The 27,609-nt window shown below is 40.7% G+C and overlaps 1 long non-coding RNA gene across 1 annotated transcript; it reads left to right on the top strand.

Moving 5' to 3' along the window:
• On the top strand, positions 1–23,642 carry LOC123787052 (uncharacterized). Its single transcript, XR_015723242.1, has 4 exons — positions 1–621; positions 732–847; positions 940–982; positions 20,881–23,642. It is a non-coding gene; the product is annotated as an uncharacterized LOC123787052 (long non-coding RNA).
• The last annotated feature ends 3,967 nt before the right edge of the window (positions 23,643–27,609 follow it).

Genomic DNA, 27,609 nt, shown 5'->3' on the forward strand with positions numbered 1-27,609 from the left:
GAGTCACCCTCGCCAACGAGCGTTGGTATTGCCGCCCACAAGAGGTTACCAACCTGCAAGGTGAGGAGGGCAGATCAAGCAGGGTTTTGGGTGGTGCGTGAGGAGGGGGTATCCGCCGTGGTCTTGGGGACTTTTGTGATTTCAGGGAAGCTTCTTTGGATCTGATGCACTGAAGAGTCTAGTCCTGCGATTCCTGCAGCAGTAAGTGCTCCTGGGAATCTGGGGATGGCTAGGATGGGTGAGGCCACCCGAGCTCAGGACCGCTTACTGTGTCTTGAAACCTCATTTGGGGTCCAGACCACAGAGACAGACTGACCTCATTGCTCTCCCACAGGTACTACTTGATCTACGACTCTGGAGACCGTCAGGGTCTCCTTGGTGCCTACGACAATGAGGCCTGCTTCTCCCTGACCATTCCCTTCAACCCCGGGGAGCCAGCCCCATGAGTAGCAAGGCTCAGACTCTGCTCCTGGGCCCTGTGGCTCCCCAGCAGACACAGGGCAGCTCCTGGAAACACCCACACTGCCCAGACCACCACCTCCTGTTCCTCTGTCTCTCCTAGAAGCAGCTTGTGCGAATACTTCAAGGAAAGCAGGAATATGAAGAAGCTCAAGGACCCCTGTGCGTGTGTGATGGAGAAGACTGGGCAGGGAAAGGGGGTGTGCAGGGGTAATTATAGGGCCCAGGGTCTGGCAACCCCTGACCTTCGCTTGCTTCTCCTCCCCCCATAGCCCTGCGTGTTCAGCTGCTGAAGCATATAAAATGTGACATCATGCGCTCCCTCTGTGTGCTGCCCAAAACTCAGCATGACCTCAGCCCCTTCATGGTGGACAAGTGGTTCCAGACGGTGAGCACCTGTTTCCTCCCAAGGGCGGCCCCAGAAAGCCACAGGTGGGTAGGAAGTTTAGATGACTTAGCACCTGGGCTCTTCCCTTTCAGGAGAAGATGCTCTGCTTCTCTGTCAACGGGGTGTTCAAGGAAGGTGAGTGTGCATAGAGCCCCTCCCCAGATGCCCTACTGCTCCCTCCCCACTGGCTGGGCTCCCTCTCAGAACTGTCCCAGGCTTTCCTGATGCCTTCCCTTCTATTCCCTCTATGTTCTCCTGCCTTCACTCTGCTTCCAACCATCGTGGTCTGACCTGCGTCATGCATGTTTGCTAGGCACAACTGAAGCGTTAGGAACATAGGCTGCGGAGTTTGATGGCACTCATCCTAGGTCCTTACTCTGTGACCCTGGGCTCTTAATCTGGAAGTTTCCTCATTTGATAATGGAACTAATAATGTCCATCTCTTGGGCATCTGTGAGAAATGCATCAAATGAACTACTGAAGTGGTTTTCACAGGACCTGGCACATAGGAGTGTCCTTGTAACAGGGAGCAGATTGCTTCTACTGCTGCCATCCCCATACCAGACACTCTGACCTCCAGAGAACCATTGTCCCCTTCAGCGTGAATATCAAGTGAGACCCTGACTTAAGAAAGCTGTGTGAGCGTGTGAAGCACGTGTGACTCTAAGGGAGTCTTGTTGTTTGTTATTTGCTGCTGAAGTGGAAGGAATGTCTCAGTTCTGCCTTTACCTGGCCCTTCACTGCTACCCCTGGGAGCAATTCCAGGTGAGTGCTGTCTTGTGGGTGGAACGCGCAGCCCAGCCTGGGTTCAAGGGTGTGGGAATGTTGTGTTGCAGTCCTTGGGATTGTCTCAATATTGTAGAAAGCAAACAGGTAGACACTAAGCAAAAGTGTCTAGCTTAGTGGTCAAGGGCATGGGGTCTGGAATCAAAATGTGGATTATCTTCCTGACCCCACCATTCAGCAGGAGTATTACCTTGGTTAAGTCACATGACCTTTCTGTGACTTAGTATATTCTTCTGAAAATGAAGATTAGACTGTCCATTCTTTGGGCTATTGTACAGAGTAAATGCAGGTATAAAATTGTCCTTGGTTTGGGGGCAACTGAGTGGCTCAGTTGGTTAGGCATCCCAGTCTTGATTTCGGCCCAGATCGTGATCTCAGTGTCGTGAGATCGTGAGATCGAGCCCGGAATTGGACTCTGTGCTCAGTGGGGAGTCTGTTTCTCTCCCTTTCACTCTCCCTCTGCCCTTCATCCCCATACTCTCTCCCTCTAAAATAAATAAATAAATCTTTTTAAAAAATAAAATAAAATAAAATTGTCCTTGGTTTGGGTATAAACCTATAAATGTAGGGAAGGTGGCAGACAATTTCCAAAGGTTGACTCTGTGGGAGGGCTAGAAGTACCAGCCAAGGAGTCTGGGAGGCAGACAAAGGGGTATGGAAGAAGTCTGGTTACTGAGTGGCAGTGGAAACAGGGTTATTATCGGGGTGGGGGGGTTGTCCTTCTTTCAGTTACATGAGGGCCCATTTTTCCCCCATTCCTCACTGTGAATGGCTAGTTGTTTTGGCAGGCACCAGCCCCAAGGAAACCCAGAGTGTATTCTCCCTCGCAGTGCCCAGACCTTCCTGCAGCTCGATGCCCACCCTCTCTCCAGAGCAGCAGGAAATGGTGCAGGCTTTTCCATTCAGTCTGGGATGAAACTGAAGTCTCAGAAGTGAGTGCTGGGTGTGCATGGGGATAGCAGAGAGTTGGGAGGAGCAGAGGAGGGAAAAATGGAAACCTGCCAGTAATTATATTGTTTCTTACAAAATTTGTTTCCTACAAAATTATTTTTGTGTCTTACTCTTATCTTTATGCAGGTAATTATATTTGTTTCTTACAAAATTTCACATGTGAAAAAGTCCCTAATTTTATACTAATATATTTGAATATATTGCAAAACTCAGTTTTCCTGCTGTACATATTATTCTGAAACTTCTTTTGTTAGTTTATTATTTTTATTATTTATTAGTAGTATTATAATATTAGTATTATTAGTATTATAGTTTTCTCTCAGTATATATTAAGCTACCTTTTCTTCTAAGATCTCTGTATTAAACAATTGAATCTCAATAGGTCATAAGCTATTATTAATAGACATTTACCTTTTCACTACTTCATCAGCATTATATGCAGTGCCACCTGCTCATTCTGGTACATACAACTTGGTAAACTTGGACGCTTGTTTCTGTAGCATAGATTTAGCAGCGTGTGGTCAAAGTGTCTCCACTTTAATCTGAAGGGAGGTCGTCTGCCCTCTCCCACAACAGGTGCTTTCAGTACAATGACTAGACCATACCAGGACTACAAAATTATTTACTCATCAGAAAGTGAAGTCTGAGAATTCAGAGATAAAAGGAAACGGATCTTTAGTTTTTAGGAAGGGTAGGTGGACAGAAGTCAGGGGTCCTGGAGATGAAACTCGGGACAACTGGCTCTGCTGACATCCTAATTCTCTCTCTTCACTTTTTCCAAACCAAGGGTAGGATCCCAGAGGAGGCCCTCATGCAGTGACTTAGGATCTTGAAAACAAAGCCATTTTAAGGAGCCCTTATATGTTCTTATTTTCATCCTCATCATATTTGTTATATGTTTCCTCGAACCTGAGGCCACATCTATGACTCAGTTTGGGCTTGGCACACCATGAAGCCAAACTTTACCTGGTAGACTTGCCAGTTGTTCTGTATTTTCCCTACTTATGATCCTTGTTTATTTTCACATTGAAGAGTGACCTTGCACATTCTGTGTCTTAGATTAGTCTTCCTCTGCCCCAACCATGAGCCAATGACCAAAAGGTCTCATCTCCCCCATTCATTTCTGGCAATCTCTAGCATTTATATCAGGCCTCCACGGCACTTGAAAATTATAGTGTAAGGACTCCATTTTTGGAGTACCCTAAAATCCAAGCTTTGTTCCCTGTGTCCAGACAACCTTTCCTCCACCACTTCACAGTAACTCACAAGCTGAGACACTTCCTATATTAATTTCTATAGACAAAATTAACATCTTTATCAAGTAAAGTACCATATTTATTACAGTATTTATGAATTTCATAATCATTTACCAGGCCTAAAATCATGCTAACATTTTTACTAAGTTCTTCTTTTTTTGTTTACCTTTATCTAATCTTATTTTTTATTAAGTTGAATTAGCCAACATATAGTACATCATTAGTTTTTGAGGTAGTGTTCAGTGATTCATTAGTTGCATGTAACACCCAGGGCTCATTAGATCACGTACCCTCCTTAATGCCCATCACCCAGTTACCCCATTCCTCCACCCACCTCCCTTCTGCAACCCTCAATTTGTTTTCCAGAGTCCAGAGTGTCTCATGGTTTTTAATGTGTCACTGACAAGCTTTTTGAATGTTGTGTTCCAAACCTTATTTTTCTCACAAGTCCTGTGTTGTTTTTAAATTTTTGATTTTGAAATAATTATTGATTTACCAAAAAGTTGCAAAAATTTACAGGGAGGTCATGTATACCTTTCATTCACCTTCTCTAAATGATAGCATCTTTTTTTTTAATAAATCTTTTTTTAAGGTTTTTTTTAAGATTTTATTTACTTATTTGACAGAGAGAGAGAGACAGCCAGCGAGAGAGGGAACACAAGCAGGGGGAGTGGGAGAGGAAGAAGCAGGCTCCCAGCGGAGGACCCTGATGTGGGGCTCGATCCCAGGACTCTGGGATCACGCCCTGAGCTGAAGGCAGACGCTTAACGACTGAGCCACCCAGGCGCCCCACTAAATGATAGCATCTTGCATTGCTGTAGTACAATAGCCAAACCCAGAAATGGACCACAAAGCTTACCGAGATTTCACCAGTTTTATGTGTTAGTCTGTATATAATATATGTGTATAACTTCATGCACTTTTACTAGCTATGTAGGTTTTGTAATTACCTCTACAAACAAGATACAAAACTGTGTCATTACCACAAGCTTCCCTCATGCTACCCTTTATAGCCACACCCACCTTCTCCCTGGCCCCACATCTCTAACCTCTGTCAAACACTACTGTAATTTTTAAAATGTCATATAAATAGAATCATATGGGGTGTAACCTTTTGAAATGGATTTCTTTCATTGGGCATAATTCCCCTGAGAGCCATCCAAGTTGTTAAGTGTGCCGATAATCTGTTCTGTTTTATTGCCAAACAGTATTCCACAGTATGGATTTACCACCATTTCTTTAACCATTCACCTATTGAAGGACATCTGGGCTGTTTCTACCTTTTCACTATTATGGATAAAACTGTTATGAACATTCATGTACAGGTTTTCATCTGAACACAAATTTTCATTTCTCTGGGTAAACTGCCTAGAGTGCAGTTGCTGTATTATCCAGTTACTACATGTTTAATTTTGAAAAAAAAATGCCAAATTGTTTTCCAGAGTCCCTGTCCCATTTCGCGTTCTCTTGGAAAGTCTGAGAGACTCAGTTTATCCATAGATTTGTCTGTGTTTGGTATTGTCACTATTTTTTAGCCATTCTGATAAGTGTGTTTATATTTTATCATGCATTTTCATGATGATTCAAAATGTTAAATATCTTTTCATATGCTTATTTTCCATTAGTAAAATCTCTGATTCTCATGTTTTGCACATTTCCTAATTGGACTGAGAGGCCAGAAAGTAACTTCTGAACCCTGGATCAGGCTAACAGGCAGAATCTGAGAGGGTGAGGCTCCTCGAGACTTAACTTTTCTTGGCAAGGAGGGTTGGAAGTGGGGCTGAAGCTGCTTAATTTGCCTCAAATTAACATGGATCTTGGATTTATAATAGGATGACGAGGTGGGAGAATCTCTGGGTCCATCCATCTGTGGGGATCTGGATAGAACAATAAAAAAGGGAGCTGTGGGGTGGGGAAAACAGTGGAAGAAGAGAGCTATGGGGTGGGGGGAAATGCCTTCCACATGATGCTAAATCCAACACTTTCAATCTCCTCTATAGAATGCAAAACATTATTCTCTTAGATCTGTGGTTTTCAATTCGGGATATATAGGAAAGTCCCCTCCAATGCCCAGACTCAAGAAATTGAAATAGAATCTCTAGGGGTAGATCTGGTCATCAGTATTTTTTTTAATAATGATTTTTTATTATATTATGTTAGTCACCATACAGTACATCCCCGGTTTTCGATGTAAGGCTCGATGATTCATTAGTTGTGTATAACACCCAGTGCACCATGCAATATGTGCTCTCCTTACTACCCATCACCGGCCTATCCCAATCCCCCACCCCCCTCCCCTCTGTAGTCCTCAGTTTGTTTCTCATAGTCCATAGTCTCTCATGTTTCATTCGCCCTTCTGATTACCCCCCCTTTCTTTATCCCTTTCTTCCCCTACTGATCATTCTAGTTCTTATGTTCCATAGATGAGAGAAATCATATGATAGTTGTCTTTCTCTGCTTGACTTATTTCACTTAGCATTATCTCCTCCAGTGCCGTCCATGTTGTAGCAAATGTTGAGAACTCGTTCTTTCTGATAGCTGAGTAATATTCCATTGTATATATGGACCACAACTTCTTAATCCAGTCATCTGTTGAAGGGCATCTCGGCTCCTTCCATGATTTAGCTATTGTGGACATTGCTGCTATGAACATTGGGGTGCATATGGCCCTTCTCTTCACTACGTCTGTATCTTTGGGGTAAACACCCAGTAGTGCAATGGCTGGATCATAGGGTAGCTCCATTTTTAACTTTTTAAGGGACCTCCACACTGTTTTCCAGAGTGGCTGTACCAACTTGCATTCCCACCAACAATGTAGGAGGGATCCCCTTTCTCCACATCCTCTCCAACAATTGCTGTTTCTTGCCTTGTCTATTTTTGCCATTTTAACTGGCGTAAGGTGGTATCTCAGTGTGGTTTTGATTTGAATTTCCTTGATGGCTAATGATTTTGAACATTTTTTCATGTGTCTGTTAGCCATTTGTATGTCTTCATTGGAAAAGTGTCTGTTCATATCTTCTGCCCATTTTTTGATTTGTTTATTTGTTTCTCATGTATTGAGTTTGAGAAGTTCTTTGTAGATCTTGGATACCAGTCCTTTATCTGTAGTGTCATTTGCAAATATCTTCTCCCATTCCGTGGGCTGCCTCTTAGTTTTTTTGACTGTTTCCTTGGCTGTGCAGAAACTTTTAATCTTGATGAAGTCCCATAAATTCATTTTATCTTTTGTTTCTCTTGCCTTTGGGGATGTGTCATGAAAAAGTTTGCTTTGGCCGATGTCATAGAGGTTGCTGCCTATGTTCTCCTCTAGAATTTTGATGGATTCCTGTCTCACATCGAGGTCTTTCATCCATTTGGAGTTTATTTTTGTGTATGGTGTGAGAGAGTGGTCAAGTTTCATTCTTTTGCATGAGGCTGTCCAATTTTCCCAGCACCATTTATTGAAGAGACTGTCTTTTTCCCACCAGATGTTTTTTCCTGCTTTATCAAATATTAGTTGCCCAAAGAGCTGAGGGTCCATTTCTGGGCTCTCTATTCTGTTCCATTGGTCTATGTGTCTGTTTTTGTGCCAGTACCATGCTGTCTTTGTGATCACAGCTTTGTAGTACAGCTCAAAATCCAGCATTGTGATGCCCCCAGCTTTGTTTTTCCTTTTCAACAGTTCCTTGGAGATTCGGGGTCTTTCTGGTTCCATACAAATTTAAGGACTATTTGTTCCAGTTCTTTGAAAAATGTCCTCGGTATTTTGATCGGGATAGCATTGAAAGTGTAGATTGCTCTGGGTAGCATGGACATTTTAACTATGTTAATTCTTCCGATCCATGAGCATGGAATATCTTTCCATCTTTTTATGTCTTCCTCAATGTCTTTTAAGAGTGATTTGTAGTTTCTAGAATAAAGGTCCTTTACGTCTCTGGTTAAGTTAATTCCAAGGTAACGTATGGTTTTTGGTGCTATTGTAAATGGGATGGATTCCCTGATTTCTCTTTCTTCGTTCTCGTTATTCGTGTACAGAAATGCAACTGATTTCTGAGCATTGATTTTGTATCCCGCCACGTTACTGAATTGCTCTATAACTTCTAATAGTTTGGGAGTGGCTTCTTTTGGGTTTTCCATATAAAGTATCATGTCATCTGCGAAGAGAGACATTTTGACTTCTTCTTTGCCGATTTGAATACCTTTGATCCCTTTTTGTTGTCTGATTGCTGTCGCAAGGACTTCTAGTACTATGTTGAATAATAGTGGCGAGAGTGGGCATCCTTGTCATGTTCCTGATCTTAAGGGAAAGGCTTCCAGCTTTTCCCCATTGAGAATAATATTTGCAGTAGGCTTTTCATAGATGGCTTTTATGAGATTGAGAAATGTACCTTCTATTTCTACACTCTGAAGGGTTTTAATCAGGAAAGGATGCTGTATTTTGTCAAATGCTTTTTCGGCATCGATTGAGAGGATCATATGGTTCCTGAGTCTTTTCTTGTTGATATGATGTATCACGCTGATTGATTTGCAAATATTGAACCACGCTTGCATCCCAGGTATGAATCCCACTTGATCGTGGTGGATAATCCTTTTAATGACTATTGGATTCTATTAGCAAGTATCTTGTTGAGGATTTTGGCGTCCATATTCATTAGGGAAATCGGTCTGTAATTCTCCTTTTTGAGGGGGTCTTTGCCTGGTTTGGGGATCAAGGTAATATTGGCCTCATAGAATGAGTTTGGCAGCTTTCCTTCTGTTTCTATTTTTTGAAATAGCTTTAGGAGAATAGGTATTATTTCTTCTTTGAATGTTTGGTAGAATTCCCCAGGAAAACCGTCCGGGCCTGGAGTTTTGTTATTTGGAAGGTTGTTTATCACTGACTCAATTTCTTCATAATTAATTGGCCTGTTTAAGAAATCAATTTCTTCCTGTTTCAATCTTGGTAGTTTATAGGTTTCCAGGAAGGATTCCATCTCTTCCAGATTGCTTAGTTTATTGGCATATAGCTGTTGATAAAAATTTCTAATAATCCTTCCAATTTCAATGGTGTTCATCGTGACCTCTCCTTTTTCATTCATAATTTTAATAATCTAGGTCCTTTCTCTTTTCTTTTGGATAAGTCTTGCCAGTGGTCTGTCAATTTTATTGATTCTCTCCAAGAACCAGCTTCTAGTCCTGTAGATCTGCTCTACTGTACTTCTGGTTTCTGCTTGATTGATTTCAGCTCTAATTTTGGTCAACTGCTTCCTCGTGCGTGGATTAGGCCTGTCCCTCTGTTGCTGTTCCAGCTTCTTGAGGTGAGAATATAAAAACTGCATTTTAGATTTTTCTATTCTTTTGAGTGAGGCTTGGATGGCTATGTATTTCCCCCTTAGGACTGCCTTTGCAGTATCCCATAGGTTTTGGACTTTGTATTTTCATTCTCATTGGTCTCCATAAATTGTTTAATTTGATTTTTGATTTCCTGGTTTATCGAGTCATTCCTGAGCAGGATGGTTCTTAGTCTCCATGTGTTACAGTTTCTTCCAAATTTTTCCTTGTGGTTGAGTTCCAATTTCAGAGCGTTGTGGTCTGAGAATATGCAGGGGATAATTTCAATCTTTTGGTATCGGCTGAGACCTGTTTTGTGTCCCAGAACATGGTCTATTCTTGAGAATGTTCCATGGGCATTAGAATAGAATTAGTATTCTTTGGTTCTGCGGTGTAGTGTTCTATATATATCTAAGAGGTCCAACTCTTCGAGTATGGCATTCAAAGCCTTTGATTCTTTGCTTAGTTTTTGCCAGGGTGTTCTGTCTATTTCTGAGAGTGGAGTGTTGAGGTCCCCTACTATTAATGTATTTTTATTTATATGTCTCTTTATTCTGGTTAAGAGTTGGCTTGTGTATCTTGCTGCTCCCCTGTTGGGGGCATATATATTTATAATTGTCATATCCACTTGTTGAATACTTCCTTTAAGAATAATATAGTGCCCTTCTGCGTCTCTAACTATAGTCTGTAGTTTAAAATCCAGTTTATCTGATATGAGAATTGCTACCCCAGCTTTCTTTTGAGGTCCATTTGCGTGAAAGATGGTACTCCATCCCCTTACTCTCAGTCTGAATGTATCTTTGGGTTCGAAATGAGTCTCTTGTAGACAGCAAATGGATGGGTCATTTCTTTTTATCCAATCTGCAACCCTGTGGCGTTTTAAGGAAGAATTTAAACCATTAATGTTAAGACTGAGTACTGAGAGATATGCTTTTAATGCTGCCATGTTGTCAGTAAAGTCTTTGTTTGTATTGGCTGTGACTTTCTGTTCTGTATCACTCTTGGGGCCTTTTTACTTTTATAGAACCCCCCGTAATACCTCCTGTAGGGCTGGTTTCACGGTTACAAAATTGGTTAGTGACTGTCGATTCTGAATGACAGCCTTGCTGGATAAAGGATCCTTGGCTGCATGTTTTTCTCTGAAAGAGCTTTAAAAATGCTCCCCCAACCCTTTCTCTCATTCCAGGTCTGTGTAGACAGGTCTGACGTAATTCTGATGCCTTTGCCTTGGTACGTGAGAAATTTCTTTGCCCTGGCCGCTTTCAATACTATATCCTTGCATCTCATATTTGCGAATTGCACTATGACGTGACGTGGCGTAGGTTTGTCGTGGTTGAGCTTGGGAGGGGTCCTCTCTGTCTCTTGGACACGAATGTTTGTTTCCCTTGCTAGATTAGGGAAGTTTTCAGCTACAATTTGTTCAAATATCTCTTCTAGACCTCTGTTTTTCTCCACCCCCTCGGGGATGCCGACGATTCTAACATTGGATCGTTTCGTTGAGTCAGTAATCTCCCGTAGCCAACATTCGTGGGCGTGGATTTTTTTAAGACCATCTTCTATTTTCACTTTTTCCTCTATTAACCCATCCTCCAATTCACTAACCCTTTCCTCTGCTTCCCTGACCCTGGCCGTCAGAGCCTCTAGTTTTGCCTGCATTTGGCTCATAGAATTTTTAATTTCTGTCAAATTCGCTCTCATTTCCGCCCTTAGGGATTCTATATTCTCAGTAACATTTTCCTTAATACTTTTTTCAAGTCTACTCATCATCTTGACCATTGTTACTCTGAATTCCATTTCTGATAATTTGGTTACATCCATATCCGTTACTTCTGTGGCAGAGGCCACAGACTCACTGTCTTTTCTTTGCTGGGGGGGGGGGATTCTCCTTCTTGTCATTCTGATGAGGAGAGGTTGCGGGGTTGTCCAGAGCCCAAATTATTGACTGGGTCCCAGGCCGTGCCCCTTGTTTTATAGGAATCTTAGAGATGTGGGCTTCTTCTTTAAAGATTTTATTTATTTACTTATCTGAGAGAGGGAGACAGACAGCCAGCAAGAACAGAACAGAAGCAGGGGAGTGAGAGAGGAAGAAGCCGGCTCCCAGCGGAAGAGCCCGATGAGGGACTCCTCTCCGGAACGCTGGGATCACGTCCTAAGCCGGAGACAGGTGCTCAATGACTGCGCCACCCAGGCGCCTCGGCTTGTGGGCTTCTTGATTTTTCAGCCTGCTTTCTGTGTTCTGGGGGAGGGGCCTGCCGCGCCGATACTCAGGCAGCCGTGTTTGGTTAGAGTCTCCGTGTCCCCTGCGAGGGGGGATGGGGATGGGCACTCTCTGAGCTGGTATTTCCAGGCTTTTGTTCTCTGGCGGCTTTCCCTGGCGGTCGGCTATGCCTCTTCTGAGAGTCAGAGCAGCAGAGGCTGCATTGTCACAGAACAGAGGGATTGCGGCCCGTTCTCCACTGATGTTCTGGCCACTTTAACTCTGTTACTGTTGGTGCTACTGAACCCTGCAGCGTCCCGGGATGTGCGCACCAACCCGGCGTCCCTGCCCTCACTTCCAGGGCCGGCGCGTCTCTGTCCTTTGTGTTTCTAATGCTGCCAGCCACCGGCCGCCCCGCGCGCTCCCGGGTCTCCCAGTCTCAGTCTAAGCCCGGTGAGCACACCGCGATTCCGGAGTTTCGTGAGAAGCCTGGTGGCGCGCGCACCCGGTTCAGGGTCTCAGTCAGCTGTTTCGCGGGTGCCGACTGCGAGTCCGCCCGCTCCCCCGTGCAGGTGGCCCGCCAGCCGCCAGCCGCCCTGCGCGTGCTCCGGGAGTTCCCGGTCTCAGTATGGATCCCGTGAGCACACCAGGATTCCGGTGTTCCGCGAGATGCCTGGTGGCGCGCACGTTCACGGCTCACCGGTCTCAGTCCGCTCTCTCGCGGGTGCCCTCCGTGAGTCCACCCGCTCCCCCGTGCAGGTGGCTGCCGCTTCCCGGCGCCCAAACGCGGCGGCTCCCTCCCCCTTCCGTTTATCTTCCGATATCTGTGCGCGGTTTTAGGGCTCCCTTCTTGGTACCTCAATACTCAGTGCTGGAGATGTTCATTTGTAGAGATCCAGATGTATCTTCCTGCGTCTCAGGCTGATTCCGTGGTTATTTAGGCTGGTCTGTTACCTATCCAGCTCGACTCAGGGGACCGGCTGAAAAAGGGGTCCCCTACTCCTCCGCCATCTTAACTCCCCCTGGTCATCAGTATTTTTAAGGCTCTCCAATTGATTCTCATGAGCTGTCAAAATCGAAGGCCTTATCTAATGGTGTATTAGTTTTCTAGGGCAAATATACCACAGACTGAGTGGCTTCAACAACAGAAATTTATTTCTCACAGTTCTGAAAACTAGAAAGCCAAGATCCAAGTATTTATACCATTGGTTTCTTCTGAGGCCTCTCTTCTTGACTTGCAGGTAATCACCCTTTTGCTCCATCTTCACGTGGTCATCCTTCTGTACGTACACACCCTTGGTATCTCTCTGTATTTCCTAAACTCCTCTTATAGGTACTCTAATCAGATTGGATTAGGGCCTACCCTAATGTCCTCTTTTTAACTTAATTACCTCTTTAAAAGCACTATCTTCAAATCCAGTCATGTTCTGAGGTACAGGGGGTTAGAGCTTCAACATATGAATTTGGGTGGCACACAGTTCGGTGCACAACAGATGGTGTAATATCTTGGTCTGAGAAGTTCAGCTACCTTTTAGCTTCCTTCCTATAACTACCACACAACACTTTTACAATCACCTTGTTGGGTGGAAGTTGGTCATGTGGCCGCACATAGCTGCAAAGGAGGCTACAAATGTGGTCTTTTATTGGGAACACTACTGTCCCAAATAAATTTGAAATTCTATTATTTTTTTAAAGATTTTATTTATTTATTTGACAGCAGGGGGAGAGAGAGCAAGCACAAGCAGCGGGGAGAGGCAGAGGCAGAGGGAGAAGTAGGCTCCCCGCTGAGCAAGGAGCCAGATGTGGGGCTTGATCAGCTGAAGGCAGCTGCTTAACCGACTGAGGCACCCAGGTGCCCTGGGTTTCTATTATTAAGAAAGAAGGATAATTGGTATAGAATATATGCTACACTTTTATACCCAAGACAGCTAGAAGCACTCCCTCAAATATTGTGTTCTTTCTACACAATTTTCCAACCACAATTTTCATAGGTTCAAACAAAACTGCTGTTTTAGAGACACCTAAACTCACTCTCCCAATCTCCCAAATCCCCTGTCCCAGACTGCTTGGCTCATCACAACTTAGCATACATATGTTTAATCAATGTCATTCATTCACCCAACAAATATTTAGTGGTTACCAAGGACATGAGAGGCACTGTGATAAGTACTAGAGATAAAGCAGAGTACCAGACAGACTTGGTCCTGTTTCCCATTAAGCTTACATTTTAGAGCGGTTGATACCCTCAGGGGTGACATGTTATTGCGAAAATAATATGGGGAAATACGATAGAGAGCCACTAAGGTGGGGAAGGCAGGGAAGAATTTTCTAAGGAGATGACTTTTATCTGATACTTAGCAAGAAGGGGTCAGCTGTGGGAAGATATGGGACCTTAGGAAAGAGCAGAGGGAGCAGCAAGAAGAAAGGCCCTAAAGTATGAACAGGCTTGACACATTTAGGAAATAGTTTGGATGCCAGTGTGCCTTAGGAGAACAGTGTTAGGAAATGAAGTTAGAGTAGTGGGAGGGGCCAGGTCACAGAAGGCCTTATGGGCCATGGTAAGCACTCTGGGTTTTGTTCTTATTAAGATGGAGCCACTGAGGCACTTTAAGAAAGGAAGGAATATTATTACAATCTACCTTATTAAAGGTCAGTCTAAATGTTTTTTGTAGAACAGACTGGAATATCGGAGCAAGGGGATGAGGTAGCAGACTGCTCCAGACATGAGAGTAAAAAGTTACAGCAGCATGGACCAGAGTCTTAGCAAAGGAAGGGGTGAAAAGGAGTTTGAAATGAGATGTATTCCAGAAGTACTGATCTTGCTGACGAAGTCCATGTTTGTGGTGAGGGATATAAAGGAATCAAGTGTGTCTCTTAGAATGTGGATCTTTGCAACTGGGTTAGGGTGGTTTTCTTAGATGAGGAATTGAGTGGAGGGTCAGGTTTAGTGCAATGCCAGGAAATTGACAGTTCTGTTTTGGTCATGTTGTTTGTGGAGCCTGTGAAAAAGTCTGGGTGGGGCCATGTTATTGGATATATAAGTCTGGAGCTCCTGATAATATTCTTGGCTACAACAAAAACAAAACAAAACAACTATACAATTTAACAGAATAATTCAATCAGAAAATACCTGATTCCACATATGAGCAGGACTCAGCTCTAGAATCTGGAAGGGATACAAAGACATTTTAAAAATTAGCTTTACTGAGCTATAACTTATGTTCAATATAATGCATCCATTTTAGGTGTATAATTCAATAAATTTGGATAAATTCATTCACACATGTAACCACCACAGTGGACATATAGAACATTGATATGAAGGCTTTTAAGATCCCTATCACTTTCTTCATGAAGCTCATCATGTTGTTAGAGGGAAAGAAATACATGCACATAAGTTAGAGAAAGATGTAAGGAAGTAAAGGATACGTTTTAACGACTGTTAACAGTTCTTGAAGGATGTCACTTTGGTGAGGATATCCATTGGGAAATGCCTTGCTCTAATGCAAATGTATTTGAGGCAGGAAGCTTGCCATCAACATAAAAGGTCAAGGAAGAAGTCAGGCCAGGGCACAAGACTTTCATCTCCCTAAATATCTCACCAATCTGAAATACCTATAATTATTCACCACTTTGGCTTAAAATATTTGGAATTATCTTTGGAATATAAGTTATAAAATGCACATAAATTTTTCAAGAACGATGTTTGTGGGATACATAGAAAGCCAGCCCTCCATTAACATATGCTTATGGTGTCATTGTAAGATTTTTCTGGCTCCCACCTCATTAGAGGATAGGGAACTTCAGGACAAATGAGTGATTAGCAAAGCAAGTATTCAATATCCTCTTAACTCTTCTGTTTTCTTCTAACCTGACAATAGAAAGATTTCCTTCCTTTAGGATATCCTAAATCATTTTGTGGTGGCAAGCCCCTTCAGGAAGCATGTGACATTTGTTTTAGTCTCTACGTGATAGAACAGGGTAATGTATATGAGGATTCAGTGATAAGCTGAGAGAAGTAAATGGCTCCACTTAGGACAGAGAGCTGGAGAGAAGGAGATTGTTCAAGAAGGACAGGGGCTGATACTCTTCCATCTCATAATACTGCAGGGAAGGGAGGCAGGACTGCCTAATGAAAAGAGTCTGATGAAGTTTTATTGTGCAATGTGCCAAGTAACCTCTTCCATTGTACTCCTGAGGATATCAGTAAAAGGCACCTTGAATATTTTATGTAATTAAATTTATCATTAGTTAAGAGGTGGGAGATGGATTTCAGCCCCTGCTGTCAAAAGTGGCCCTAAGTGCCCCAATAATATCCTGCTTCAGTAAGGTTGCCACCTGTTATTGCAAATTATTTCAACCAAAGTTGAGTGGTTAAATATGGGCTTTACCTTCAGAGAAATGGAAAAATTCTGAAGAAGCTTAGAGAGAAGTTTCAAACTTGCCACAAGCACAGCTGCAGCAGAAGCTCCAGTCTTCTTCAGAGAGGTTTTAAGAACATCGAATGGATTTTGACAGGTGCCTGCTGCTTCCCACTCCTACCCTGTGCTTGCCCCTGTTGTGCCTGTTCAACTGGCTGCCTGCCAGACCTAAGAAGAGAAGATCTAGATTGCTCTGGTCTTTTTTTGGCAGCTTGATTTTTAAAAGGAAGTTTTATCAACTTTACCCCACTCCAATGCCCACAGAATGATGAACAACCTATTGTAGGATGTGATGCAATGGCTATTACAAGAACCAGTAAAATAGGGGCGGCTGGGTGGCTCAGTCGTTAAGCATCTGCCTTCAGCCAGCTCAGGGCGTGATCCCGGCGTTCTGGGATCGAGCCCCACATCGGGCTCCTCCGCTGGGAGCCTGCTTCTTCCTCTCCCATTCCCCCTGCCTGTGTTCCCTCTCTCGCTGGCTGTCTCTCTCTCTGTCAAATAAATAAATAAAATCTTTAAAAAAAAACAGTAAAATAATGTTGAACCTGAGGTAGGAATCCCAGCTGTTAGAAACAGCACAAAATATAAGGGTAATTAAAGGCTCTGTTTTAGATCCCCGCCCCCAACGTGGCTGAAATTTTTTATTCTTTTTTTTAATTATTATGTTAGTCACCATACAGTACGTCATTAGTTCTTGATGTAGTGTTCCATGATTCATTGTTTGCGCATAACACCCAGTGTTCCATGCAGTATGTGCCTTCCTTAATACCCATCACGGGCCTATCCCAATCCCCCAGCCCACTCCCCTATAAAACCCTCAGTTTATTTCCCAGAGTCCATAGTCTCTCGTGGTTCATTCCCCCTTCTGTTTACCCCTCTTCATTCTTCCCTTCCTTTTCCTACTGATCTCCCTGCTATTCCTTATGATCCATAAATGAGTGAAACCATATGATAATTGTCTTTCTCTGCTTGACTTATTTCACTTAGCTTAATCTCCTCCAGTTCTATCCATGTTGATGCAAATGGTGGGTAATCGTTCTTTCTGATGGCTGAGTAATATTCCATTGTATATATGGACCACATCTTCTTTATCCATTCGTCTGTGGAAGGACATCTCATCTCCTTCCAGAGTTTGGCTATTGTGGACATTGTTGCTATGAACATTGGGGTGCATATGTCTTAGATGCTTTTAATGAATCCCCCAGTAATCAGATTCATACTCTGGTCTCTGCCTTGGAAGGTACTTACGACTACTAGTTTTTGAGTCTTTTAGGATTCTGAAATTTGTTTCTTAGGGACTTGGTGCTTAGTTTCTGTGGTCTACTCAGGAGTTATTACAGATCCATCTGTTTTCCAGCTTCCAAAATTTTACTCAGACTTTTTTTTTGTCTGCTGTCCTTTTTTCCCACATTTTCTTCATTTCAGGAGAGAAATCTTCTAATGAGATCAAAAAAGCATTTGTATTCAATTTTCCAGGAATAAGCAGAAGTTCATGAATAGGTTTTTCTAATAGTCTGCTACGCTTTCATTTCTGGAATAAATCCTTTGTGATCTTATTTCTTTATAAGATATTGGTTAGTTCAATTTGGTAATATTTTGTTTAGAATTTTCACATCTATAATTATACATGTATTATAATTTTCCTTGCTTGTATTGCCTTTTTCTAATGCTTAGTGTCCAATTTTACTAGCCTTCCAAGAGAAGATTTTTTTATCTTAATGATTTTAATGATAAATATTTTCTCATCTGGACAAATCAGTGGATATAAATACATCTGAATAAATAAAAAGAAGAATATTCTTTTTTTTAAAGATTTTATTTATTTATTTGACAGAGAGACAGCCAGCGAGAAAGGGAACACAAGCAGGGGGAGTGGGAGAGGAAGAAGCAGGCTCCCAGCGGAGGAGCCCAATGCGGGGCTCAATCCCAGAACACTGGGATCATGCCCTGAGCCAAAGGCAGACGCTTAACGACTGCACCACCCAGGCGCCCCGAAAGAAGAATATTCTTAACATGTGGAAAGGGACCATTACTATTTCAAAAGCACTGCTCTATGAAAGGAGGGCAAAAAAAAACCAAAAAAAACAAAAAACCCTCAGTACATGGACTATTACCAATGAAACTGGGATAAAAGGTTGCTTTGTTCAGGGGATTTCATTAAAATGGTTTTGTTAGTTAGAAAAGAAAGGCCATATGCACCCCAATGTTCATAGCAGCAATGTCCACAATAGCCAAACTCTGGAAGGAGCCGAGATGCCCTTCAACAGACGAAAGGATAAAGAAGAATGTGGTCCATATATACAATGGGATGTTACTCAGCCATCAGAAAGGATAATTACACAACAATTGCATCAACATGGATGGAACTGGAGATTATTGTAAGTGAAATAAGCCAAGCAGAGAAAGACAATTATCATATGGTTTCACTTATTTGTGGAACATAAGGAATAGCAAGGAGGATATTAGAAGGAAGGGGAAAATGAAGGGGGGGAGAAACAGAAGGGGGAATGAACCATGAGAGACTATGGACTCTGGGAAACAAACTGAGGGCTTTAGAGTGGATGGGGGTGGGAGGATGGGTTAGCCTGGTGATGGATATTAAGGAGGGCACGTACTGCATGGAACACTGGGTGTTATATGCAAACAATGAATCATGGAACACTACATCAAGAGCTAATGATGTACTGTATAGTGACTAACATAACATAATAAAAAGAAAGAATGTCTGTCTTGAGGAAAAGCCAATAAATTATGTTTTTTATTAGATATCAGTGTTTTTTTATGTTTTTATCTAAATTCCAGTTAGTTAACATACAGTGTAATATTAGCTTCAGGTGTACAGTGTAATGATTCAGAATGGCTAAAATCAACAACACAAGAACAGGTGTTGGCAAGGATGTGGAGAAAGGGGAACCCTCTTGCACTGTTGGTGGGAGTGCAAACTGGCACCGCCATTTTGGAAAACAATAAATTATGAGTGAATAGAATCTTGCCTGTTCACCTTCATGGTACTATTGTAAGATAAAAGAAAAATTCTGAGTGGATCTTCACAGTGCTCAGCTTTTTTCCCAGGTCAGGCCAGAACAACCCTTCACAGTGGCAGACTCAGGAGAAAGTCACAATGTTCTCCTTTATCCTTCCTTACATTCTGCAATTTTTGACTAGATTCTACAGTTATTCCTCTGCCCATATTATCCCTTAATATGCCATGCCTTGGTATTAGGTGATTTAGATGAGAATCATGATGATGGTTAATTTTATATGTCAATTTGACAAGGCCATAGGGTGCCCAGATATTTTGGTAAAATGTTATTTCTGGGTGTGCCTACGAGGATGTTTCTGGATGAGGTTAGCATTTGAGTTGATAAACTGAGTAAAGCAGATTTCCCTCTTCAGTGTGGGTGGGCATAATCTAATTGGTTGAGTGATGGAGCTGGAATTCTTCCAAGAGGTAAGCCTACAACATCGGACAGGGTTTGACTTCCAGTTCTTTAACTAAATAGTGGAAATGAGTAACCAGAGTAACCTCTTGATGACCCACAGCCCCCAGGTTTTCCCTTTTGACTGTTTCTTCCTATTGAGTAAGCTAGATCAGATCACCTTCAGAAGCTTCACTTAATCTTTAACTATCTTTCAGGCCACCTATATAAGATTCTCAGGAAGTGTATATAAAAGTTTTACTGAAAATACAAAGGCCAAGATCTCCAGAATGCCTCTCTGAAACTCATCAAGTTAGAGGCAAGCATAGGTTTCTGTTCCATAAATATATGCTGAATCACTTGAGAGCTCTGGCTCTACACCTAGAGTTCTGGTCTGCCAGGGGCTATAAACTGTTAGAAGGAAGAACGATATATGCATGGAATATAACTATAATTCATTCATTCACTCATTCATTCATTCATTCATTCAAGCACCTAGTGCATGTCAAGCATAATGATAAGAAGGGAAAATAGGACCATAAAAAATTCAGGCAATGTCTTTGTCTTCCTGAAGTTTAAGAGTCTATATAGAGAAATGTAAGGGGCTCTAGAGTAAGGGAGGTATCTGGACCCCTATGGTGTCTAACCCCAGTTTACAAGGTCAACCCTTCCTCTTCTGCATTTCTCATAGACAATGTTGTGGCATGACCTAGAATAGAAAGCTGTTCACCGGGAGCCTGTCCATTGTGTAAATAAAAGGCTGTGGAACCAGCTTTCCAAACATTCTACCCCATAAAACACTTAGTCCTTATTATGTGCAGAAGTATACTTAAATTTCATTTAATTCTCACAACAATTTGAGGAGCATGACTAATTATTTTATGTCTATATCTAATTAGGAAGTTAAGGTTAGGGGAGATTGAGTGTCTTAAAATAGAAGGCATATTGATAATAAGAAAGCGTTAAACTTTAAGCTATGAATTATTAGCTAGTATAATATACTGGCTCCCATCCTTCAGGTCCAGGCCAAGGTAGTGGCAAAGCAAATTTCTCAGTCCAATGCTTGGAAGTTACTGGCCCTTAGAGAATCATATGAACTGGAGAAGCTGTAGGATAATGGAAGCCTAACATGCCATCTTCCTGCCTGCTCTGTGTCATTGTTCCTGTCTTTGCTCTCTTGTCTCTTTTAATAATGCCATCTTAACATTGGGCTTTGTTTTGACTGAATTATGTTCTCCCAAAAGTCATATGTTGAAGCCCTAATTCCCAGTGCCTCGGAATATGACTCCATCTGGAAATGGGATCTTTAAAGAAGTGATTAAGTTAAAGTGAGGCTGCTATATGCCTTAATCCATTCTGACTGCTGTCTTCATAAGGAGTTTAACAAAAAGCAGAACCAGACCCATAAATACAGAGAACAAACCAATGGTTGCCAGAGGGGAAGGGAGTCAGGAGACGGGCAAAATGGGTGAAGGGGAGTGGAAGATCCAGACTTCCAGTTATGGAAAGAATATCATGGGGCTAAAAGGCACAGCATAGGGAATATAGTCAGTGATATCGTAATAGCATTGTATGGTGACACTTGTGCCTATGGCACAACCTATAGAGAAGTTGAATCACTATGTTGTACACCTGAAACTAACATAACATTGTGTGTCAACTATACTCAAATATAAAAATTTTAAATAAGTAAATCCATTTTGTTTTTTTTAAGGAGCTTAAGACACACAGAGAGACGCCAGGAGCGTGTGTGCACAGAGAGACAACCATGTGAAGAGACAGCAAGAGGGCAGCCATCTACAAACCAGGGAGAGAAGCCTCAGAAGAAACCAAACCTACCAACACTTTGATTTTGGACTTCTAGCCTCCAGAACTGTGAGACACAAATTTCTGTTGTTAAACCACCTAGTCTGAGGTATTTTTGTTATGGCAGCCCGAATAGCCTAATACAAGTATTATGAACATGTTGCAGAGTTTTGCAGGTTATAAAGCAGGTACAATAACCTGTCGCAGAAAAGACGAAAATAAAGTGTGATGATCAATGACCAGTAAAACTAAGAGAAAGATGGTTTATTTGTATTAGTGTCAAGCAAAGTCGATATCAAGCAGTATTTGGAATAAAGAAGGCTACTATATAATCATAAAAGAAAATTTATTAAGAAGATAAAAATTGTGAATTTACTTTCACCTGGTAACATAGCTTCAATAATATATAAAGCAGTAAGTAACAAAGTTACAAGTAACAGATAGTGAAAGTCATTTTTGTTTATACAACAAGGAAATTCATTTGCTTATATAATTGAGAGTCCAGAAGTAGAGGAGGCTTCAAGGTTAGTTGATCCAGTGACTCAAAGGTATGAAGATTCAGGCTCAGTTCAGGCTCCACCAAACACTGTGGCCAGGGACATAGGTTTATTGGGTTCAATTAGACTAACTCTGCACACACCCTTAGAGCTAGTGGTCAAATTCCTCCCAAACACATGACTGTATGAGACAAGAGGTGCGCTAATGAAAATTTGAGCCTGTTAGAAATGTGAGGAATGAATATTCTGTAGGTAAACAAAGATGTCACCTGCAGGGATCAACTCAAAGCACATTTATCAATATAAGCATAATACCCACAATACTTAATCTCTACTTGTTTCCAAATACTCTATCTAAGTAACAAAGACAGGTACTTCTATTCAGGAACTACCTACACTGAATTAGTGAATAGGTAGTTACAAAGCACTGAAGTTCTCACTCACACAGTATAAATTTTGGAAGAATCTCAAAGACATTCAGTGTGGTATGCTTAAATCTAATTTTCTTTGTCAGGTTTTTAACAGGGCCCTTTCTTTACTATTGTACTTAGATATTATTGTGTCAGGTTAGTTTTAGTAAAGGAATAAATTCTTCATATTTACTATTTTATCATTCTGTAAACATATAACAGATTTCATAAAGATATGAAAGATGGAAACAAAGAAAATTGTCACCATTCATAGTCATCAACAATTTTCTTTAAAGAGCGTCATTAAATTTCAATATGGAATATCTTTAAAAGCTCTGGGCTTTTAAAGGAAAACTAGTCTCATAAATATATAAAAATTAAAGAATATCTTCCATTAACACACATATTTGTAAATATAGGCATACCTCAAAGATTGCAGGTTTGGTTCCAGAACACAATAAAGTGAATATCTCATTAAAAGAGTCAAATGAATTTTTGGTTTCATAATGGATATAAAAGTTATGTTTACACTGTAGTCTACTAAGTGTGCAATAGCATATAAAAAATTTATATACCTTAATTTAAATATACTTTATTGCTAAAAAATGCTACCCATCATCTTAGCTTTCAGTGAGTCATTATCACTGATCATAGGTCACCAATATATAATAATAATGAAAAAGTTTAAAATATTTTGAGAATTACCAAAATGAAACACAGAGTCACAAAGTGAGCAAATACTATTGGAAAAATGCCAAAATGTGACACAGGGTTGCCACAAACCTTCAATTTGTTAAAAAAAATACAGTATCTGTGACGCACAATAAAACAAAATACAATAAAAAGAGGTATGCCAGTGGGTTAAAAGGAACATTTGTCTTAACAAACACAAAATACACATGTGAAAGGAAATCTAAAATAAGATAATAATTCAGGGGCATCTGGATGGCTCAGTTGGTTAAACGGCTAACTTTGGCTCAGGTCATGATCCCAGGGTCCTGGGATCGAGCCCCACATTGGGCTCCTTGCTCAGAGGGGAGCCTGCTTCTCCCCTACCTGCTGCTCCCCCTACTTGTGTGCGCTCTCTCTCTCTCAAATAAATAAAATCTTTAAACGAAAGATAATAATTCAATCTGCAAATATATAGATATGAAAACCAAACATCAAGATAAAAACATAAACTTTTAATAAACATGCTTTATATCATAGAGATAAATTGTGTGGTGTATTTTGGTTTTGCTCACATTTTGCTTCAGGTTATGTCAACACAGTCAAACTAGTTTAATCATGTTTACTCTTTAGTTTGTTCTTTTTATAGTTCTTTGAGATGTAGGGTTAGGTTGTTTACTTGAGATCTTTCTTTTTTTAAGATTTTATTCATTTATTTGAGAGAGAGAGAGAGAGAGCACAAGTGGTAGGGAGGGGCAGAGAAGGGGAGACAAGTGGACTCCAAGCTGAGCAGGGAGCCCGATGCAGGGCTCGATCCCAGGACCCTGAGATCACAACCTGAGCCGAAGGTAGACGGTTAACTGACTGAGCCACCCAGACACCCTGAGATCTTTCTTTTTCAATGTAGATGTTTTCACTATAAACTTCCCAGTTAGTACTACTTTTGCCGTATCCCATAAGTTTTAATATGTTGTGTTTTTGTTTTCATTTTTCTCCAGATATTTTTATATTTCTCTTTTAATGTCTTCTTTCGCTCATTGGCTGTGCAAAACTGTGTTGTTTAATTTCCACCTATTGATGAATTTTCTAGTTTTCTTTCTGCTATTTTTAATTTTTATTTTTTTAAATGAATATTTTTATTTTTTAATTAAGAAAATTTTCATTACGTACACTTTGACCATGTCTGCAATTGATTTCTAGTTTCATTCCATTGTGGTCAGGAAACATACTTGGTAGTATTTCAATGTTATTAAATTTATTAAGACTTGCTTTGTAACCTATCATATGATCTGTTCTGGAGGATGTTCCATGGGAGCTTGAAAAGAATGTATATTGTGTTGTTGGGTTAAAAAATCTGTATATGTCTCTTAGGTCCATGGTGTTACTCAAATCCACTATTTTTTTTCTTGATTCTCTATCTAGTTGATCTATGCAGTAGTAAAAGTAGGGTATTGCAGTCTCCTACCATTACTGTTTTGTTTATTTCTCCTTTCTGCCAATGTCTGTTTTCTATATTTAAGTGCTCTGATGTGGGATGCTTATATATTTATAATTGTTGTTTCTTCCTGATGGATTGATCCTTTTATCATTATATAATATTCTTTATTTTTTTCTGACGGCTTTTGACTTAAAATCTATTTTGTCTGATGTAAGTATAGCCACCTTTGTTCTCTTTTCATTACTATTTGCATGGAATATTTTTTTCCATCCCTTTACTTTCACCTATATGTGCCCTTAAATCTGAAGTGAGTCTCTTCCAATGGAACAGAATAGAGAACCCAGAAATGGACCCTCGGCTCTTTGGGCAACTAATATTTGATAAAGCAGGAAAAAACATCCGGTGGGAAAAAGACAGTCTCTTCAATAAATGGTGCTGGGAAAATTGGACAGCTACATGCAAAAGAATGAAACTTGACCACTCTCTCACACCATACACAAAAATAAACTCCAAATGGATGAAAGACCTCGATGTGAGACAGGAATCCATCAAAATTCTAGAGGAGAACATAGGCAGCAACCTCTACGACATCGGCCAAAGCAAACTTTTTCATGACACATCCCCAAAGGCAAGAGAAACAAAAGATAAAATGAACTTGTGGGACTTCATCAAGATAAAAAGCTTCTGCACAGCCAAGGAAACAGTCAAAAAAACTAAGAGGCAGCCCACAGAATGGGAGAATATATTTGCAAATGACACTACAGATAAAGGACTGGTATGCAAGATCTACAAAGAACTTCTCAAACTCAATACATGAGAAACAAATAAACAAATCAAAAAAATGGGCAGAAGATATGAACAGACACTTTTCCAATGAAGACATACAAATGGCTAACAGACACATGAAAAAATGTTCAAAATCATTAGCCATCAAGGAAATTCAAATCAAAACCACACTGAGATACCACCTTACACCAGTTAGAATGGCAAAAATAGACAGGGCAAGAGACAACAATTGTTGGAGAGGATGTGGAGAAAGGGGATCCCTCCTACATTGTTGGTGGGAATGCAAGTTGGTACAGCCACTCTGGAAAACAGTGTGGAGGTCCCTTAAAAAGTTAAAAATTGAGCTACCCTATGATCCAGCCATTGCACTACTGGGTGTTTACCCCAAAGATACAGACGTAGTGAAGAGAAGGGCCATATGCACCCCAATGTTCATAGCAGCAATGTCCACAATAGCTAAATCGTGGAAGGAGCCGAGATGCCCTTCAACAGATGACTGGATTAAGAAGTTGTGGTCCATATATACAATGGAATATTACTCAGCTATCAGAAAGAACGAATTCTCAACATTTGCTGCAAAATGGACGGCACTGGAAGAGATAATGCTAAGTGAAATAAGTCAAGCAGACAAAGACAACTATCATGATTTCTCTCATCTATGGAACATAAGAACTAGGAAGATCAGTAGGGGAAGAAAGGGATAAAGAAAGGGGGGGTAATCAGAAGCGGGAATGAAGCATGAGAGACTATGGACTATGAGAAACAAACTGAGGGCCTCAGAGGGGAGGGGGGTGGGGGAATGGGATAGACCGGTGATGGGTAGTAAGGAGGGCACGTATTGCATGGTGCACTGGGTGTTATACGCAACTAATGAATCATCGAGCCTTACATCGTAAACCGGGGATGTACTGTATGGTGACTAACATAATAAAAAATCATTAAAAAAAAATAAAGTGAGTCTCTTGTAGACAGCATATACTTATATATTGTATTTTATTAATTCAGCAACTTTACTTCTTTTGAGTTTAATTCATTTATATTTAAAGTAATTATTTATAGGGAAGGATTTACTATTGCCATTTGAAAAACTGTTTTTTGTTTTATCCCTCTTTTTCTCTTTTGCTCTTTCTTTGTGCTAGAAACTTGAGTAAACATTTCTCTAAAGAAGACACACAAATGACCAATAGGTATATGTAAAGATGCTCAATGTCACTAATCATCAGGGAAATGCAAATTAAAACCACAATGAGATCCCCTCACATCTATTATAATGTCTGTGATAAAAAAAAAATAAAAGATAAACATGAGAATGTGAAAAAATTGAAACCCTTGTACACTGTTGGTGGGAATGGGAAATAATGCAGCCTCTGTGGAAAATAGTATAGAGGTTACTCAAAAAATTAAAAACAGAACAACCATATGATATGGCAATTTCACTTCTGAGTATATATTGAAGGGAATTGAAATCAGGATCTTGAAGAGATATTAGTAGTCCATGTTCATTGTAGTATTATTCACAACTGCCAAGATGTGGAAATAACCAAAAGGTCCATAGAAAGATAAATGAATAAAGAAATGTGATATATACATACAATGGAATATTATTCAACCTTAAGAAAGAAGATCTTGTCATATGCAACAAGATAGAGGAAACCTGAGGGCATTTTCTTAGTGAAATAAGCTGGTCACAGAAGGACAAGTACTGCATGATTACACTTATATGTGGCAACTGAAATAGTCAATCTCATAGAAGCAAAGAGAATGGTGGTTATCAGGGGCTAGGTAGGAGATAGGAGATATGGGGAGTTGCTGCTAACCAACATATATAAATCTCAGTTATGAAAGATTAATAAACTCCAGAGATCTGACATACAACATTGTGCCTATAGATAACAATACTGTTGGTCACAATCTGTTAAGAAGGTAGATCTCATGTTAATTGTTCTTGCCAAAGTAAAAAACTAAGAATAATCATGTTCATTGTTCCATTTTTTCACTAATGTCATGATTGACTAAGCCAACTGAGCAACCTGGCCAGTCAGTCATTTTATAACAGTCAACATATCTTTGCTGTTTTTATTTTATTTTTATTTTTTTAAAATATTTTATTTATTTATTTGACACAGAGAGAAGCAGCCAGTGAGAGAGGGAACACAAGCAGGGGGAGTGGGAGAGGAAGAAGCAGGCTCCCAGCAGAGGAGCCTGATGCGGGGCTTGATCCCAGAATGCCGGATCACGCCCTGAGCCGAAGGCAGATGTTTAATGACTGAGCCACCCAGGTGCCCCTGATGTTTTTAATAGAAGATTTTTTTTCCTGCATCTATCAAAAGGATCATATGGTTCTTATCCTTTCTTTTATTAATGCGGTGTATCACGTTGATTGATTTGCAAATATTGAACCACCCTTGAAACCCAGAAATAAATCCCACTTGATCATGGTGAATGATTCTTTTAATGTATGGTTGGATTTGATTTACTAGTATTTAATAGAAGAATTTTTTTAAAGATTTTTATTAATTTGACAGAGAGAGACAGCCAGCGAGAGAGGGAACACAAGCAGGGGGAGTGGGAGAGGAAGAAGCAGGCTCCCAGCGGAGGAGCCTGATGTGGGGCTCGATCCCAGAACGCTGGGATCACGCTCTGAGCCGAAGGCAGACGCTTAACAACTGCGCCACCCAGGCGCCCCTAATAGAAGAATTTTTTAAACATTGTTTATCCCTCCTTTTCACCAGGTCTAATTACTGATAATATTTTATCAATAATAAGTTTATTACAAGAAACAAATTATAAGCTACATTCTACAATCCCTTTCAAAAGAACGAGTTTCCTTTAGGAAA

This window comes from Ursus americanus, chromosome X, assembly GCF_024610735.1.
Source record: "Ursus americanus isolate L20-20 chromosome X, mUrsAme1.1.p, whole genome shotgun sequence".
In the NCBI taxonomy this organism is placed as follows: domain Eukaryota; kingdom Metazoa; phylum Chordata; class Mammalia; order Carnivora; family Ursidae; genus Ursus; species Ursus americanus.